This window comes from Helianthus annuus, chromosome 17 (genome assembly GCF_002127325.2).
Source record: "Helianthus annuus cultivar XRQ/B chromosome 17, HanXRQr2.0-SUNRISE, whole genome shotgun sequence".
NCBI classification, from domain to species: Eukaryota; Viridiplantae; Streptophyta; class Magnoliopsida; order Asterales; family Asteraceae; genus Helianthus; species Helianthus annuus.
The window spans coordinates 140,145,462-140,157,924 of NC_035449.2; the positions used below are offsets into that span (position 1 = coordinate 140,145,462).

Below are 12,463 nucleotides of genomic sequence, written 5' to 3' on the forward strand. Positions count from 1 at the left end.
GAGCTCGGCTCGTTATGTTTTTATGAAGCTCGAGCTCGAGCTCGGCTCGGTTCGAGCCTACTTCTCTGAGCTCGAGCTCGGCTCGCGAGTAAAACCCAAAGCTCGAGCTCGGCTCGAGCTATTTCGAGAAAAACCTCAAATGAGCTAAAAGCTCGGCTTGAGCTCGTTTCAATAGCGATTAAGCGAGCCAAAGCTCAGCTCGAGCTCGGCTCACCAATGTTATCATCATTATTATTATATTGTATATATAAAAAACTAAAATTTTGTTTAGGCTCGTTTGGGCTCGCGAGCCTAAACGAGCTTTGTATTTCAGGCTCGAGCTCGGGCTCGATAACTAAACGAGCTCTATTTCAGGCTCGAGCTCGTGCTCGGGCTCGTTAAAGCTCGACTTGTTCGAGCTTTTAACCGAGCCGATCACGAGTAGCTCTCGAGCCTCTGGGCTTGTTTACACCCCTAGCTGCTATTGCTTGGAAGTCTTCTAAGCAAACGGTCATAGCAACATCCAAAATGGAATCCAAATTTATCGCCTTGGATAAGTCAGGCGAGGAGGCGGAATGGCTACGTCAATTCATGGAATATATTCTGATGCGTGTGTACTGTAATATATTTTAGGTGTATATTTGAAGCCTTTTTTACACTTTTTAGCCAAGTTTTAAATTTATAAAACACGATATTTACTAACACTAAACACACATATGGGCAAGTGCACCCATCGTGGACGTAGTATAGTGTTGGTAAGATACCGAGGTCACCCAAGGACACAAGATCTTTTAGTACCGGTTTATCCTCAACGTCTAATCAAATCAAAAAGTTAGAAAAGGTTTTTAAACTAGAAAATTAAACTAACTAAAATGCTGAAAAATAAAATAAAAGTAAAAACAGATAGACAAGATGAATCACTTGGATCCGACTCGTGTGTAGTGTAACCTTTGATTATTTCTGCACTTTTGCACTTTTTAAGAGATTATCTTAGTTATTGTAGTAGGCCCCTCTTTTGAAGGTTAACCCAGTAGTTTGAGTTAGCAAGGATACAATCCTAAAGGGTCGGATTATTGAAAGATAATTAATTAAGTTATTAATGCATATTGTGGTAGGCCCCTCTTTTAAAGGTGACGTTACCCTCGGCTAAGTAGTCTGAGTCAGCAGGGATACAGTCCTAAGTAGCCTGGTTAAAGTTTTAATAGTAGCTTACTTATGAGGCGATCAAAGAGTTTGGACCCCCGCCATCTAATACCGGTGGGTATTGAAGGGGGTCCTACTAAATTTGACCCAGGTCCTTTGCAGGATCTATACACTGAACAATGGCAAGACTCTTACCAAACCGTTCCCTTAACCCCCGACCAGGTAGCCAACATATCTCCATATAGACCGTGGAGATATGAATGGTGAAAATCTTTTATTTTATATAGACAGTAAAATAATGCCAAGACACCACGGACAAACGATAAGGAAGAATCACCTTCAACATAAGAAACTAGTTATTAAAGTCATTAATACATAACCAAATAAAAAGTGCGAAAAGATTAAAAATAAAAAGTATTACACTAGACACTTGTCTTCACCAAGTGATGTAAGAGACTTAGGCAAACATGGCCTTTGATTGTCAAGAACTCTTACGATCAATCTTGGATCCCGAGACGACTCACACTCTATGATGGACAATGGATGATGGTGGTGGATGATGGTGTTGTGATGTCGGTGGATGGTGGGTGAAGTGTGAGAGAGGTGGTGTGCCAAGGGATGAGTTGCAAGTGATCCAAGCACTCCTATTTATAGGCTGAACAGAAGCTCGGGCACGGCCCCGTGTCCATCCTCCTCTCTTTCTTCATTAATTGCAGTTTGTCTGCATTAGTTGACCACGCCCCTGTGTCCGCTGAGCACGACCCCGTGTGCAGAAGCGTATCTGTACTATCAAGATTTCCCTAGATCCTGCGAATCTTAGAGTTGAGCACGGCCCCGTGTCCGCTGAGCACGGCCCCGTGGTGGGCGATAGAAGCTTCTACAACTTTGTCTTTTCTGCTGACACTTGGGCACGCCCCCGTGCTTACTGAGCACGGGGCGTGTTCAGCCTTCTGTTCTCTTGTTTTGCTTGGGAAGATGCTGTCGGGGGGTCGGGCATGCCACGTTTGTTCCTTTCTTGTATTTATGTTAGATTTAGCTGTCTTTTTGCTTCTTTTGTTCATTTGAGCTCATTTAATCCTGAAAATACAAAAGGAGTACAAAAACACACTTTTTCCAACATTAGTACTAAAAAAGGGTTAGTTTTATGCCAGAATTGATGTAATTTATATGTTGCATTTTGTGCACATCATATTCCAAGATGGCCAAAGCCTTTGCCAGCCATATGTGTACATTGTGATAGCCAATCAGCGATTGGTAGAGCTCAAAGCTTGATGTACAATGGCAGATCAAGGCATATGCGACATAGACATAACACGGTACGACAACTACTCTCAACGGGTGTTATCACAATTGATTATGTGAGATCAAAGGATAACATTGCAGACCCGTTAATAAAAGGCTTAAGCAGAGAGTTAGTAGAAACGTCGTCAAGAGGAATGGGACTAAAGCCCGTGATAAATGGGAATATGCGGGAAACCTAACTTAGTTGACTGGAGATCCCAAGATCTAAGTTCAATAGGACAACTTAATCATATTACTGTAACACCCCAAATTCCATGAGAATTTTAATTTAAGCTAGTTATGAACAAGTAAGGATAGTCTTGGTCTTAATAAAATACATATTATTCTTGAGGGGCCAAATGTGTAAAGTGGCAAAACTTAAAACATTAAAAGAATAAAAATTAAAAACACACATAGAGTGTGCGTGTGTGTATATACGATCGATCAGGGGCAGAGGGTGAGGTGAAACCCTAGTTTCACCAAAATCCATCAAATTGAAGAGGCATTGAAGGGATAAACTAATGCATGAACCAAGATTGTCGATCACTTTAGCGTTTCTACCATCATGTAAGTCGAATTTTGGTATTTTAATGATGTTTGATCAAGTGGGTTTTGTGTAATATGTGATTATAGGGTAAGATTAAGCATGAATGTTAGTGATAATGAATAGGTAGATGCCAAAGTATGTTAAATTTTGATTATGATGAAGATTTGGGGAAAAACCCATTTGCTATAGGTAGGGTGGCGACATGGGTATACTACCCATGTCAAATCTTATGCAAAAATTGAATGTGTGTTGATTTATGTGATTGGTTATTGTTAGTTAGAATTAGTATGGTGCGAAGTTATGCGATTTCTATTTAGGTGTTAATGACAAGTGAGCACAAAAATTAGGAAGATGAACATGAAATATATTGTACATTATGCTTTAATGCGAAACCCGCCAAGTGTTCGATGAAATGCTTAAGAGAACAAGAATGTGGGTTACTAGTAAGGATGATGTCGGGTTCAAGATTAGGGTTAAGATAGCTAATTTTTTTATGATGTTGTTAATCGTGAATTATGAGTTGACTAGTACGGAAGAAATCGTTTGTGTTGTGTGCATATATGATCTTGTAGTTGTATATGTGTTTTACTATGTGAGTAGGGAATGAAAAGATATGATTCTAGTTAAAACTTTGCGTTGTTGGAAATTGACGAGTAAAGTTTAAATAGATTACGAATGTGAAAATGAATACAATGTTAGAATGTGTGTTTATTCTAATGAAGTAGTAATATTGATGGTATGAAAGTTTAGGATCATGTTTAGAGGGGAAAGCATGGAAGGCAAACGGAAAAGGGATGAGGAAGCATGTACGAAACGGACACTCGAGGTAAGTGATTATGATTTCACTTCTTAGCTTGTTTTAAATAAGGTAGTGTTCTAGATAATTGAGTATGTTACGAAGTCAATCCTGGATTTGGTTGAATGATAACGATGGTTCTCGCTAAGTAGATCAAATGGGTCAAATGAGGTTTTGTTGTCATAACATAATGAAGTGTAAGTAAGTTTCGAACCTCTTTTTAGTATTTAGAAAGATTTGTCAATTTTGTCATATGTTGCGAATAGTGAGATATGTAAGAACGTAAGATCAAATGAAGTTCTAAGTTTAGTTTTGTGGTAATGGGTCAAAAATGTTAACTAAGTCGGAAAGTGTGTATTAAAGATCAAACGGGTCAAAACTAGGTAGCGGGGTAAGATAAGGTTTCGACCATTAAGGCATGAGTGTTAGTATTAGAATGATTTGGGGGCTTGGACAAATATTATTTTACGTTTTGGGACGTTCGGGGTGCACGAACAGGGGTCGAAACGGTGAAAATAAGCAAAAAACGGAGTGCAGATCTGCAGAGGGGCGTCCCCGACGCTGGTGGGTTTTGGTCGACGCCCTATGTTGCTAGTTAAGTCAGTTTCTTTGTTTTCTTTGATTCTCGGGCTCCGTAAGCCCATTCCTAAGCCCTGTTAGACCCCCGACATGCATCCTAACTTTACCAAATAGTTGTGTGAGTTATGGATGAGTAAGGAACCCGTTTTAAAGCTTCCGAAATGCAACCCAAATTTAAGAGAGAGTTATTATCAAGTATGGGTAAGAAGGGAACTTGCTTGTGGGTATGCATAAGGATAAAATAAGTAGTTATACATGTGGGTATGTGTTTGATTGTATGTAAGTAATTGGAACTCGTAGGTGAGTATGACTATGAACGTGTAAGTATGGAGATTTATGTGTATGTAATTTACATGTATAGACGTGTGTGTTTAGGACTTGCATGTAATATTGTGTAAGATGTAAATTGTAAGTATTTGTACGAATAGAAAGGTATGTATGCATGAATTGGAATTTAAATATATGCACAAATGAATGAGACTTGTTTATGTGTATATGCGGACTTATTCATATGAATGAAATCTAACGATGCTAAGCGTTTTTCTATTGAGAATGAAATGGAAGTGCAGGTATACTAATAATGGAAGTTGTGGGTTTGACACTAAAATCCAATGATGGTGTTCGAATGGATGGATGAATGGATTAACATAAGCGAAAGCATGAGATGTTGACGCCTAACTATGCATGTTTAAAACTTATGTATGATGTCACTGGTTGCTAACGATGTGAATGTATGTGGTGAATGCAGGTGACGTGGACTTAGCTTCATTATGAAGAAAAGAGGAATTGAAGATCGAGTTAAGAGCGAGGGTTGTACGGGAAGGGATCGGTCACATAGTTTGACAAATATAAGTTTTGAAGCATTAATAAAATGGAACGTGGTAAATCCTTTTCAATGAATGTATGAAATTTTGTAGTTGAACCTTCATGTAAGTATTATGTCTAGTAAAGAAAGAAATTTTTGGGCTCTTATTTTCCGCTGTGTCGTATTTCAAGTTATTACACGTTAGTCTTACAGGGGATTGTTCATAATACGAACGGGTCATGCCCGAATTTTATAAATAACAGTACTTATTTGGAATAAGAAATATGGGCGTTACAAGTTGGTATCAGAGCCATGGTTTGAGGGAAATCAAGTATGTGGAGGTAAATACTTGAACTCAAACCAGAGTGCTCTTGTGACAAGAAACCCGTACAATCCAAGACTCGATCAAAATTTAAAGGTAGAAGCTAATGTAAGTGTGTATTTAAGCATGTATATTATGAAAAACTAACAGTATGTTATATGAAGGGTAAGCATAGTTGTTGGAGAGGATGATCGGCGAGTACAGTCTTGGACCGACACCAAGGCACGTAGTAAGATAAATTGATTCCAGGTATGTATATTTAATATATGTAAGTACATGTAATGGTAAAATCTAGCAAGTGAAAGAAAAAAATTTTAAGTGAATATAATAATGGAATGATAATGAAGTTTTGAAAATGTTACACGTGCCGAAACTTAATTCTTCGGACATAAGGTGGCGATTACACGAAGACACGAAACTAGTATGCGGATTGTGTACCTGGCCAGTACACAAGAAACATATGACGTTCGTGAGACCGTGATAATTGTTACAGGTATGTCCGCTAGAACTAGGTAGTAGGTGGACGTGGGGGTGAAGAGGAATGTAAGACTTTCAGGAATGAAAGTATGAATGATATGTTAGAATCCGCGAGATGGATTTAAAGCATGAAAGGAATGAAAGCATGAATGATGTGCTAGAATCCACGAGACGGATTCGAAGCATGAAAGGAATGAAAGCATGAATGATGTGCTAGAATCCGCGAGACGGATTCGAAGCATGAAAGGAATGAAAGCATGAATGATGTGCTAGAAACCGCGAGACGGATTCAAAGCATGAAAGGAATGAAAGCATGAATGATATGTTAGAATCCGCGAGACGGATTCAAAACAAAGAAAGAATAAAAGTAGGAATGAGATGTTATAAACCGCGGGACGGGTTCGAAACATAATGAATGATAAGAAATGAAAAGATTTGAATATGTAAGTAATTATAGGCTAAGCAAGTAAATATTCTTTAAAAGCAAATATTATCCAAGTTATGTCTTAAACATATATATATATACATATATGTAAATATATGAATATAATCACGTTCATGTATTGTATGTAAGGATAAATGGGTTATATGGGTCAAATGGTGAGCACCATTTGATCCCGGTATTTAAGGTTTGAAATGGTTAAGTTATTTAATTGTAGGTGAGCATGATGTACGGTAATGTAATGTTACAAACCGGAGGGAAATAGTCAAGCAAGGTATGGATAACTAGTCAATGGATTTTGACTCGCGTCAGGTATATATAAAAGTTATGCATTTAATATGAGTTTATGACTCGACTAGAGATGGATGAGCCAAAATAGAATAATTGATAGGCAAATGTAAGACCGTATTTACAAATTAGACTTCTGATGGTCAAACAAAATATAATAATAAGTAAGTAAACCAAGTAATAAAATGCAGATAAGAAAGTGATTGTAGTTTGACTTTTGAAAAGCCGAAAGAGGATGAATTGTTAATAATAAAAAAAGTAATAAAAGAATGGATAGAGCGGTTTGGTCCATTAAGTAAGTATAAGACATCGAAAATGGATGATGTGGTAAGAAGTTTTAGCTAATAAGAATTAAACCATGGATGAATTCAGGCGTGAGATATATTAATACTCGACTCTAGTGAGTCAAGGTGAATGACGGGTTACGACCCGGGTAGAATACCTAAGTTTTAATGGAAAGGACAAGTATACGTGAGGAGTGCTAAAGCATAAAGCGATGAAATTGAATGCATGCTTGAATTGACAAGAAGTACCAACGTATTTTTCGTTATGTGTATTTATAATGAGAAAGAAGTGGCAGGTTGACTTTGAAAAGTCAAACTGCAGAAGTTGATAAATAAGTTAAAGAATTGCGAAAGAACAGTTATGTATTTAACCATCGTGAGCGGGTCAAACAACTGAAATGATATGTTAAGAAATGGTCACGTATTGACATGTTTTGTACAGGTGAAACACATAAATGTCTTACGAAGGAATTGAGAAAGTATTGATATATAAATAAGGAAGCAGGATGTGGTAACCCTAGCAAGGCCAGTGAAAGAATGTTTGAAAGCGAAAGCTCGTCACACGGATGAACGAGGTCAATCCGAAACATGGTATGGATGGTGACGAAGAGGACTGACTCGTTGCTGCATGTTCAAGTACTGCACCGAGGTAGTAAGGTTAGCAAATTACTTAATATATGAATGTAAAAAAAATTGTGCTATCATTGAGAAAGTACCTCCGTATGAATAAGTACGATATGTTAAATGTGTACGAGTGAACGAGATTGAATGCGAAAATGAATAAAATAATGATGACTAGGGATTGGTCATCGCAAGAAAATTTAAAATCTTTATAAGTATGAACAATATGTCAGGATGCTAGTTTCAAATTATGGACTATGGGATCTGTGATTAGGCAATTTCTCACAACATGCTTATGTAAGTTGTCCAATGTAACTTGAATGAGTGGGTGAACGAAGAATAAAACTAGACGGGTTATAGAAGAAAAGAAAGAGGTTTCGGGGACGAAACCTTCTTTAAGGGGGGTAGATTTGTAACACCCCAAATTCCATGAGAATTTTAATTTAAGCTAGTTATGAATAAGTAAGGATAGTCTTGGTCTTAATAATATACATATTATTCTTGAGGGGCCAAATGTGTAAAGTGGCAAAACTTAAAACATTAAAAGAATAAAAATTAAAAACACACATAGAGTGTGCGTGTGTGTATATACGATCGATCAGGGGCAGAGGGTGAGGTGAAACCCTAGTTTCACCAAAATCCATCAAATTGAAGGGGGATTGAAGGGCTAAACTAATGCATGAACCAAGATTGTCGATCACTTTAGCGTTTCTACCATCATGTAAGTCGAATTTTGGTATTTTAATGATGTTTGATCAAGTGGGTTTTGTGTAATATGTGATTATAGGGTAAGATTAAGCATGAATGTTAGTGATAATGAATAGGTAGATGCCAAAGTATGTTAAATTTTGATTATGATGAAGATTTGGGGAAAAACCCATTTGCTATAGGTAGGGTGGCGACATGGGTATACTACCCATGTCAAATCTTATGCAAAAATTGAATGTGTGTTGATTTATGTGATTGGTTATTGTTAGTTAGAAATAGTATGGTGCGAAGTTATGCGATTTCTATTTAGGTGTTAATGACAAGTGAGCACAAAAATTAGGAAGATGAACATGAAATATATTGTACATTATGCTTTAATGCGAAACCCGCCAAGTGTTCGATGAAATGCTTAAGAGAACAAGAATGTGGGTTACTAGTAAGGATGATGTCGGGTTCAAGATTAGGGTTAAGATAGCTAATTTTTTTATGATGTTGTTAATCGTGAATTATGAGTTGACTGGTACGGAAGAAATCGTTTGTGTTGTGTGCATATATGATCTTTTAGTTGTATATGTGTTTTACTATGTGAGTAGGGAATGAAAAGATATGATTCTAGTTAATACTTTGCGTTGTTGGAAATTGACGAGTAAAGTTTAAATAGATTACGAATGTGAAAATGAATACAATGTTAGAATGTGTGTTTATTCTAATGAAGTAGTAATATTGATGGTATGAAAGTTTAGGATCATGTTTAGAGGGGAAAGCATGGAAGGCAAACGGAAAAGGGATGAGGAAGCATGTACGAAACGGACACTCGAGGTAAGTGATTCTGATTTCACTTCTTAGCTTGTTTTAAATAAGGTAGTGTTCTAGATAATTGAGTATGTTACGAAGTCAATCCTGGATTTGGTTGAATGAAAACGATGGTTCTCGCTAAGTAGATGGAATGGGTCAAATGAGGTTTTGTTGTCATAACATAATGAAGTGTAAGTAAGTTTCGAACCTCTTTTTAGTATTTAGAAAGATTTGTCAATTTTGTCATATGTTGCGAATAGTGAGATATGTAAGAACGTAAGATCAAATGAAGTTCTAAGTTTAGTTTTGTGGTAATGGGTCAAAAATGTTAACTAAGTCGGAAAGTGTGTATTAAAGATCAAACGGGTCAAAACTAGGTAGCGGGGTAAGGTAAGGTTTCGACCATTAAGGCATGAGTGTTAGTATTAGAATGATTTGGGGGCTTGGACAAATATTATTTTACGTTTTGGGACGTTCGGGGTGCACGAACAGGGGTCGAAACGGTGAAAATAAGCAAAAAACGGAGTGCAGATCTGCAGAAAGGCGTCCCCGACGCCGCTACCAGCGTCGCCGACGCTGGTGGGTTTTGGTCGACGCCCTATGTTGCTAGTTAAGTCAGTTTCTTTGTTTTCTTTGATTCTCGGGCTCCGTAAGCCCATTCCTAAGCCCCGTTAGACCCCCGACATGCACCCTAACTTTACCAAATAGTTGTGTGAGTTATGGATGAGTAAGGAACCCGTTTTAAAGCTTCCGAAATGCAACCCAAATTTAAGAGAGAGTTATTATCAAGTATGGGTAAGAAGGGAACTTGCTTGTGGGTATGCATAAGGATAAAATAAGTAGTTATACATGTGGGTATGTGTTTGATTGTATGTAAGTAATTGGAACTCGTAGGTGAGTATGACTATGAACGTGTAAGTATGGAGATTTATGTGTATGTAATTTACATGTATAGACGTCTGTGTTTAGGACTTGCATGTAATATTGTGTAAGATGTAAATTGTAAGTATTTGTACGAATAGAAAGGTATGTATGCATGAATTGGAATTTAAATATATGCACAAATGAATGAGACTTGTTTATGTGTATATGCGGACTTATTCATATGAATGAAATCTAACGATGCTAACCGTTTTTCTATTGAGAATGAAATGGAAGTGCAGGTATACTAATATTGGAAGTTGTGGGTTTGACACTAAAATCCAATGATGGTGTTCGAATGGATGGATGAATGGATTAACATAAACGAAAGCATGAGATGTTGACGCCTAACTATGCATGTTTAAAACTTATGTATGATGTCACTGGTTGCTAACGATGTGAATGTATGTGGTGAATGCAGGTGACGTGGACTTAGCTTCATTATGAAGAAAAGAGGAATTGAAGATCGAGTTAAGAGCGAGGGTTGTACGGGAAGGGATCGGTCACATAGTTTGACAAATATAAGTTTTGAAGCATTAATAAAATGGAACGTGGTAAATCCTTTTCAATGAATGTATGAAATTTTGTAGTTGAACCTTCATGTAAGTATTATGTCTAGTAAAGAAAGAAATTTTTGGGCTCTTATTTTCCGTTGTGTCGTATTTCAAGTTATTACACGTTAGTCTTACAGGGGATTGTTCATAATACGAACGGGTCATGCCCGAATTTTGTAAATAATAGTACTTATTTGGTATAAGAAATATGGGCGTTACAATTACCAAAATGGAGTCACTGTGGGGGAGTACCCCAAACTAAATAAAAGGGAGTTATATATGCTTCCTAATCCATTCCAATCAGTGACATGAAGTGAGGTTAAGCATATTAAGGCTAAGGATTTTGAGTAAATTCAAATTAACCATGATGCTTTTAATGATTCAGAGGAATCACTTATGTTAGAGAGAAGTGGGGTCGCTTCGAATGGATTTGTGGGGTGCGCAAATCCTAGAGCTCTCGCAGAACCAGGCTAGTGTTCCAGTACCATAATAGGGCACGACAATGAGGGGTTGGCAAGACCAGGGAGAGTATTGTGTGAAGTGTATTGTCGTTTACACAAATGTGGGGTATGTTCATGGACATCGCGTCTACAAACCACTAGTAAGCTAAGTATGCTTCACCAAAGAAGGTTCAAAGGCAACAACCTACCTATCTTGCAATACTCAACTGTCGAAGTTTATCGTTGAAAAGTGTAAGGAAAAGATCGATTTCCATACATGTGGGGGATCTCTTGGAAATTCGATGAAAATAGCATTTTTCATGTGGGGGATTGTTGGAAAAATATGTGAAAATAGCATTTTTCACAAATATAGGAAAATGATTTTTCCTATTTTGGACTAGAAATAAATATAATAAAATGAGCGGGTTTTATATATTTATTTGTGGGTTTGTGTTCTATGTTGGAAGAGCTTCGCAACGAACTAAACCACGTCCAAAACGGAACTAAGATGAATGAGATATCGATGCTCAAAGTTGGGTGTTTGAAACATTGAATGCTGAAACAAAAGGGAGAGTAGCACCTTGTCCCACATAGGAGGAGAGATGAAACTTAAATGGGTATTTAAGTGGGAACTCTCCATCCTTATTGTTTCATGGAGCACCCTAACTTACACTCGCACTCGCACTCGCACACGCGCGCACGTGGCGTGGGCGATGAGGCGTAATGTGGCGCTTTGATGGCGCACTTCGCACGCTCGCATCGCCACGAGCTGCCTTTGTATTTTTGACCACGTGCGCGTAGTGGATCACAAGGGCTACAAGGACTAAGTGGTTGTAATGGTGTGCGGGTTGGAAGCGCGTGACGTAGCAGCCCGCGCGCGAGTGCGTGGTGCATGGGCCCTGTGGTGACGTGCGTGGCGCACCAGAGTCAGCCAATACGGCGCGACTGTGTGGCGTGCTCGTATAGGCTCACATGTGACGTGGCGCACGCGCATGGACCTGAGTCAGTGTGGCGCACACACGCATGGCAGTGAGCCAAAAGGACGCAGCGCGCATGAGCATGCTGACCTGGGCGCGCACCAGTGTGTCTTGCGCGCGCGCAGAAGCTTCTAGCATTTAATGACGAAGCAGTTTTAGTTCTGCATTCGAAACTGACGAGTCAAACGGTTTTAACAGCGAATTAAATGACGTATTAAATTGCATTGAAGACGTTTAATGCAATTTAAACCTCTCCTTAATTACTTTTGACTGTTTCGACTTAGGAGCTGTATAAATACAGCTCCATACCCAGCTGCAGAGCAAACTAGCAACACAAAAGCATCACATACTTTCTCTCCACAGCATTCAGATCTTCTACTTGCTCTCTCTTCAAGGTAGCCTTCAGGTTGTAGGCCAGCACCGGCAGTACGCTGCTTCGGCTGTTGTACCCTAGGAAACAAAACGAGTACTCCTGGGAGACTCGGAATTTGTTTTAAGGGAAGC

At 38.4% G+C, this 12,463-nt stretch overlaps 2 long non-coding RNA genes across 3 annotated transcripts; both read left to right on the forward strand.

Annotated features, from left to right (window-relative positions):
• The first annotated feature begins 2,882 nt into the window (after positions 1 to 2,882).
• LOC110871300 lies at positions 2,883 to 5,297 on the forward strand. Of its 2 annotated transcripts, none has more exons than XR_002553630.2 (3): positions 2,883 to 2,970; positions 3,701 to 3,776; positions 5,074 to 5,297. It is a non-coding gene; the product is annotated as an uncharacterized LOC110871300 (long non-coding RNA). The 2 variants fall into 2 exon arrangements; XR_002553629.2 differs by having other exon boundaries at positions 2,907 to 2,970; positions 3,696 to 3,776.
• A 2,847-nt stretch (positions 5,298 to 8,144) lies between these two features.
• Positions 8,145 to 10,633, forward strand: LOC110871301. Its single transcript, XR_002553631.2, has 3 exons — positions 8,145 to 8,285; positions 9,016 to 9,091; positions 10,410 to 10,633. It is a non-coding gene; the product is annotated as an uncharacterized LOC110871301 (long non-coding RNA).
• The last annotated feature ends 1,830 nt before the right edge of the window (positions 10,634 to 12,463 follow it).